We start from the raw sequence: 7197 nt of genomic DNA, 5'->3' as shown, positions 1-7197 counted from the left end.
GTTACTTACCCTTCTCTTTCTGTTACATACGATAATACGTAACACAAAATTGTAATATCAGCTCGATATTGTAAGATCAAAATTGTAATATAAGCTTGTTGAAAATATTATGCTGATTTATGGGACATTCAAGAATGAAAATGGAGCATTTGAGATGGCATTCAAGACTGAGTCCATGCCCACGTCTAAACAAAATGGCCAAAGGAACACGCTACAACTACCAAGTATACATTACTTCCCAAACTACGCATCCACCAGCTCTACTACAACACCTCAACCCACCTTGATAGTCAACCCATAGAAGTAGAAGAGAGAGCCTTGAACACAGAAAAGAGCAATATTCAGTCGTGACTACACTGAAAACAAATGTTGACAAATTTACCCAAAGGTTTATTTCATTCTTACTTGTTCCTTATCTTTGTTCATTTAATTTTTTTTATTTTTATTTTTATTTTTTTTAATTCTTTATTTCGAACAGAATAAAAGAATAAAAAGCAAGCGTGAAACAGCATACAAAAAAACAAAACAAGAATATTTATAAAGTGTCATAAACAATATCTATAAATAAATGAAATTGTATGTGTCCAAAAAGGAGCAGGAAGAAGAATATTAGCATAATAGAAAAGTTTACATAGTCAAATTAAATGTATGTGTGTTATTTCATATAAAGATCTTGTAATGCATCTGATGAACAACTTAATAATTTAATTATGTAGACAAAAGATGCAGCTCCTTCGACAAGGTACATCTTCAAATCAATAAGAGGTATAAAAGCAATGTTCCAAAGGGTCTGCTTGGGTTTAATTTTCAAAACGTAGTTCCTTGGCATCTGCTTTCTTTGTCATTGAAAACGCAGTGACACATTTATTAGAGCTGCAGCCTCGCAGCAGTCGGGAGCCAGGTTCGAACCTGACCTCAAATGCTGTCTATGAGGAGTCTACACGTTCTCCTGGATCCCAAAGGAGGAAGATTGCAAGACGATCAATCAGTTCAGAATCATCTCCTTGCTAAGTGTTGAAGGCAAAATTTTCTTCAGCATAGTGGCGAGGCGGCTGACCAACTTCCTCTCCAGCAATGGTTACATCAACAGCTCAGTGCAAAAGGGAGGCTTGTCTGGAGTGCCGGGGTGTCTAGAACACACGGGAGTGGTGACCCAGCTCATCAGAGAAGCCACGGAGAACAAGGGAGACCTGACAGTGCTCTGGCTTGACCTGGCCAATGCCTACGGCTCCATCCCGCACAAACTGATCCAGACAGTCATGGCCAAGCATCATGTGCCGGGCCAAGTGGCAGATCTCATCCTAGACTATTACAAGCAGTTCAGCATGAGAGTCTCATCAGGGTCAGTAACATCAGAGAGGCACAGACTAGAGATTGGGATCATCACAGGCTGTACCATCTCTGTGATCCTTTTTGCCTTGGCGATGAACATGATCGTCAAGTCTGCTGAGCCAGAGTGCCGGGGCCCTCGGACCAAGTCAGGAATGGCCAACCACCAGTCAGAGCCTTCATGGACAACCTGACTGTCATCACTGAGTCAGTGCCAGGAGGCAGGTGGATCCTGCAGGGGTTGGAGAAACTGATTGGATGAGCAAGGATGAGGTTTAAGCCAGGAAAATCAAGGTCACTGGTGCTGGAGAAGGGCAAAGCCATGGACAGGTTCCGCTTCAGCATCGAAGGGTCACCAATCCCAACTGTCTCCGAAAAGCCAGTGAAGAGTCTTATCAAGTTGTTTAACAGCAGCCTGAAGGATACAGCATCTGTCCAGGCAACCTGTCAGGAGCTGGAGAGCTGGTTGAGAGCAGTGGACCAGTCGGGGCTTCCCGGCAAGTTCAAGGCATGGATTTACCAGCATGGTATCCTGCCAAGGATACTCTGGCCACTGCTTGTCTATGAAGTCCCAATATCCATCGTAGAGAGATTGGAGAGGAAAGTCAGCAGCTTTCTCAGAAGGTGGCTGGGACTGCCCAGGTGCCGTGGGAGGACCGTCTGGAGGAGGCCCACGAGAGGAAGATGGCCAAGTATGAAGAGCTGGTCATAGACTGCCGTAAGCAGGGCTGGAAGGCAAGGTGTATGCCCATCGAGGTTGGCTGCAGAGGTTTTGCAGGGCAATCGCTCTACAAAGCCTTGAATGCACTGGGCATCAACGGAGTGGCAAGGAGAAGGGCCATCAAGAACACCACAGAGACAGCGGAGAAGGCATCAAGATGGCTCTAGATCAGGAGAGGAGGTCCATGGGGAGGAGCGAATGCCACCTGAACACAAGTCGTGGTCTGATCAACCACGGCTGGGTCACCTGGGTGAGGGTGTCTGATGTTGAAAGACCCGAAACACCCAATGACCCTAGGTTACATCACTGATGATGTGTTCAGGAGCATCTATCGATGTATTTGTATCAATCCCTGTAACTGTGTGGATTTTCTATAGTGTGAACAGGTGATTTATTGTTAACATGGACTCGGTGGGCCAAAGGGCATATTTCCATGTTGTATCGTTAAAAACTAAATACATGACTAAAGATCAAAAAAGATTTAATCAACGGTTGAGATCTGCTCAGAACATAACCAAAGTGTATGTATGCTTTTGTTTGGCTGCTAGTTGACAGTATGTTAACATTTCTATAGTATAGAAAATTGATGCCAATTTTAAAGCATTGTTAAAATTGATGCCAATTTTAATGCATAGATTACCTTGTGGTTCTGAAGATTGCTGAACAGAAATAATAACTCGTTGTGCTGTTACATATAAATAAACATGTTAAGAAAAGATTGAACGGTTGTCATTTTAGCTCAATCTTATAGAGAGTGGATTTTTTAACACCTGAAATGTAGGATCAGCAGTCAAACTAGTAAACAAACAATTTCTTGCTTGACCAGTAAACTGATCTCTGCTTTACTTCCTGCTCCTAGAATACCTGAGCACTGAATGTCATCCACCCCTGCCATTAAGAGCTACCCTTAGGCTTATGTGAGCAAATCTATATAGAGGATGCTCACAGTGTGTCTAATGATGCAGAACAAGACCAACCATCTGAAAAAGCACATTCAGCAAAGAGAGGAAACACTCATGTAAAAGAAGACAGTGAAGAGATGATGGGTTGCTGATTTGTGAGGTGTGAGGTTAAGGTGTGCTGAGAGCAATTGTCAGGACTCTCCATTTTCATGTCAGTAAAGAGCCTGGATTGACAGATGTGAACTCAATAGTGAAGTGATTGATGTCGCACAGATTCCTGTGGTCAGTTTACATCACCCTGTGTGCCAAAATGTTGCGTAAATGTGGCCAGATATGGTGCATGGTAAAACAAAGACACATTCCAACAATTTATATGTTTGGACAAATTAATGATATATAAAACGTGTGTGTGTGTGTGTGTGTGTGTGTGTGTGTGTGTGTGTGTGTGTGTGTGTGTGTGTGTGTGTGTGTGTGTGTGTGTGTGTGTGTGTGTGTGTGTGTGTGTGTGTGTGTGTGTGTGTGCGTGTGTGTGTGTGTGTGCATAAGTGTGTGTGTTTGTTCATCAGTTCAGTTTAGTTTATTGTCACGTGTACCGAGGTACAGTGAAAAACTTTTGTTGCATGCTAACCAGTCAGCAGAAAGACAATACATGATTTCAATAGATCATGAACACTCTTTTGTGTGTTTGTTCATAAATTAAGTAAGTAAGTAAGTAAGTTTATTGGCCAAGTATTCACATACAAGGAATTTGCCTTGGTGCTCCGCCCACAAGTAACAACATGACATACAGTGACAGTTACTAATGACTCAGAAAACACTAAACATTAATAATAATAAAACATGAATGATAAAACGCCATTGATCAAGCATGTGAACCAACAAACAAACAAAACAAGCATGTGGTAGGCCCCTTACATGAAAGAGTGCTCTGACTAACCAGTGTCTCACTGCCCCCTCAACACAGCAAGGTGTGGGATGCATAGGGAGCATAGTCTCATCACATCACCTCACTCAGACAACCACCAAATATCCAACTCTTGCAAGAAAGATAATCCTGAATGGGTTCCATTAAAGTAAAAGAAGACTTAAATAAAGTACAAATTACCATGTTGAGCATTTAAGACAATAACACTGCTTGGAGTAATTTCAAAAGTACATTCTCTCGATAATCCAACATGGTTCTCTAATCCATTTGAATACACTCTCAGTGAAATCCAAAACTTCCTTTTGTTCATTCACAAAAGAAACAACAATTTATTCATGTGTAGGAAGGAACTGCAGATGCTGGTTTAAACCGAAGATAGTCACAAAAACCTGGAGTAACTCAGTGGGACAGGCAGCATCTCTGGAGAGAAGAAATGGGTGACGTTTTGGGCCGAGACCCTTCTCCAGAGATACTGCCTGTCCCACTGAGTTACTCCAGCTTTTTGTGTCTATCCACAATTTATTCATAATGTACAATATAAATGACAGTGATATTACATAGTGAATTATATTATTGATTTGTCATTCCAGTCTCCAGTAACCGTTCAGTGCAATATTAATGGCATCAATTGGCCCTGTCATGTATCATTTGTAATCTAACAATTAATTCAATTCTTTTTTTTTTTCTTCTCAAAGACTTTATTCAACACATCAAATAATACAACAGATCAAGTCATACACAAAACGAACTTACATTATATCAAATGTCATTATAGTACAACATTACAATCATTGTTCACAATACTCTCAACCCCACGCGGTGACCAGCGCCCACGGAATACCTCCAAAGTCCCCGTGAACACCGCATGTTCCCTCTCCAGGGACACACGTGCACGGACGTAGGCCCGAAAGAGGGGCAAGCAGCCGACTCTTGCCTTACCATCCATCGCCTGCTGCCTGGACCCGCATATGGCCATCTTGGCCAGGCCCAGGAGTAGACCGACAGGTAGGTCCCACCCTCCCACTTGGCTCTCCCCACACCCTGCCGTGTGGCCAAACACAAGAATCGTAGGACTAAAATGTAACCAGAACTTTAGGAACAACCCCTTCAGATATTGGTACGGGGCAGTAGCCTCGCACACTCCATATACACGTGGAACACAGTCTCTTCCTCACTGCAGAAGTTACTGGCAGCCGGTGAGCCTGTGAACTAACTCAAAAGTTTATTACACTCCACGGCCCTGTGCAACACTCTCTACCCCCAGGTCCCCGATGTAAAGAGGGAAGACTCCCTTGTAGAGAGACCTCCACTGGGGACCGCCCCCGCTGTCAGGACCGGTAACACGGACCGTCAGGGTGTGTCCGGACGGAAGACAAAGGCAAAGTGGTGCAGAATGTGCATTCTGTAAAGTACATGTCTCTCCGCATCAAAAAACGTAAAACATACCAGATATTAAACTGATAAGAACAGAAACTTGATCTAAGCCAAAAGGCCGAGAAGCAAATCTTTCTCTCTCTCTCTCGCTGTCTCTCTCTCTCTCTGTCTCTCTCTCTCTCTCTCTCTCTCTCTCTCTCTGTCTCTCTCTGTCTCCCTCTCTCTGTCTCATGAGGTGTAATGTTTCCATATCTCATTTTGCCCCATTCAAATGTCAGTAGGACCATCAAATAAAATATTTCCCCCATTTGTTTCAACTGTGCTAGGAACAGTGCACATTAAGCTGTTACCAAAGATCCCACCTTGCATCATCAACAGGACCCACCCAGCAGTCCTATTTTAGTATCCAACAAAGTAGAAACCATTACTGCTATGTAGCTTCCCTTCTATATTTCACTGGGAAAGGTCCCATCTATCAGGAACAGCAACTGGTTCAGAGTAAAAATAATGACACTAGTGCCAAAGTAACTCAGCGAGTCAGGCAGCATCTCTGGTGAACATGGGTGAAGTGACATTTCGGGTTGGGACCATTCCTCAGAGTGATTGTAAAAGGGAAGTGAAAGCTGGAACAGAGGTGGATACTAGTGAGATCCGGCATAGATTGGCGGATAGGTAGGCAAAGGCTGGCAATGAACAGAAGGCAATAAAGAGACAAGGAGACAAAAGAGTGCCAGATATCGAGAGATCTAGAGTGAAATATAATGCCAAGGGGACAGATGTAGCTGGAAGTGGATGGGGTTAGGGAGGGGGGGGGGGGGGGGGGGGGGGTGGGGGGGGGGGGGGGGGGGGGGGGATAGTGGGAGATAGTGGGAGAAGTATCAATGCTGATTTATCGTATAGTCCATACACTTGAAAGTTTTGGATGTGGTAATGTGCAGGACAGTTTGGTCTGCATCTAATCAGCTGCAGTCTAACCACTTGCCTGCTGTAGTCACAGATGAAGAAGTACGGTGAAAATGTGCACAGATTGTCAGAAGGCAGTCGGTAGGGTCCCTACCCAAAACATGGCCTTTCCATGTTCTCCAGAGTTCCTGCCTGAACCGCTGAGTTACTCCAGCTCTTTGGTGCTTTTTTTGTTAACCGGTATCTGCAGTTCTTTGTGATTAAGCGATTCAGAGTAAAGCATTATTTGATCGGTTTCCATGAAGTATCACATTCAATAAAAAGGAACATTCAAAGGATTCATCACCTACAAAATGATTCCGTTGGTAAACTTACTGCACTTTATAGAACTCACTGCACAGATATAAGGATTTAATCCTGCTCAATCTGTTGGGACTATACTGAAATGTTGTAACTTGCCCAAGTATCCCCTTCCTTCGCGATTGTTTCGCATCCCAATCATCAGCGTTTGAGCCGTCCAAAAAATATGTACAGATAAATCAGGCCATATTAGGCCTGCATTTTATCATTACTGATTATTTGATTAACCAGGCAGATTTCTAGACCCTTGTCAAAAACAGCAGAACCAATTGTCCCATATTAGTGACTCCCTTGCATATGAGAAGGAAAAAAGGTGCCAATGTTAGGAAGAGTGCAGGAGATAATAGTAAGATTAAACGAGAACTTACCAGTTTGAAGTTTGATCTGTATTTTATGAGGAGTTACGATGAGGATTTACGTGAAGAAGCCCGCCCCAGGACGCATTGCGGCATACTTCAAAGCAGCGGTGTGGAATCACAGATAGACACAAGATTTGAAGTAACATAGTAAAGAATAAAGAGACATCAATTTATCAGTTTGATCCATGTAATGAGGGTGGGAGCGGAGGGCACGTAAACCCTCATCGTAACTCCTCATAAAATACAGATCAAACTTCAAACTGGTAAGTTCTCGTTTAATCTTACTATTTTACTTCGGAGTCACGTGAGTGACTACGTGAAGAT

The 7197-nt window shown here is 43.2% G+C and overlaps 1 pseudogene; it reads right to left on the bottom strand.

Moving 5' to 3' along the window:
• Positions 1-5258: 5258 nt before the first annotated feature.
• LOC129697743 (U2 spliceosomal RNA) lies at positions 5259-5381 on the bottom strand (annotated as a pseudogene).
• Between the last annotated feature and the right edge of the window lie 1816 nt (positions 5382-7197).

This window comes from Leucoraja erinacea, chromosome 5, assembly GCF_028641065.1.
Source record: "Leucoraja erinacea ecotype New England chromosome 5, Leri_hhj_1, whole genome shotgun sequence".
In the NCBI taxonomy this organism is placed as follows: Eukaryota; Metazoa; Chordata; class Chondrichthyes; order Rajiformes; family Rajidae; genus Leucoraja; species Leucoraja erinaceus.
This window is presented reverse-complemented; position numbering and strand designations above follow the sequence as displayed.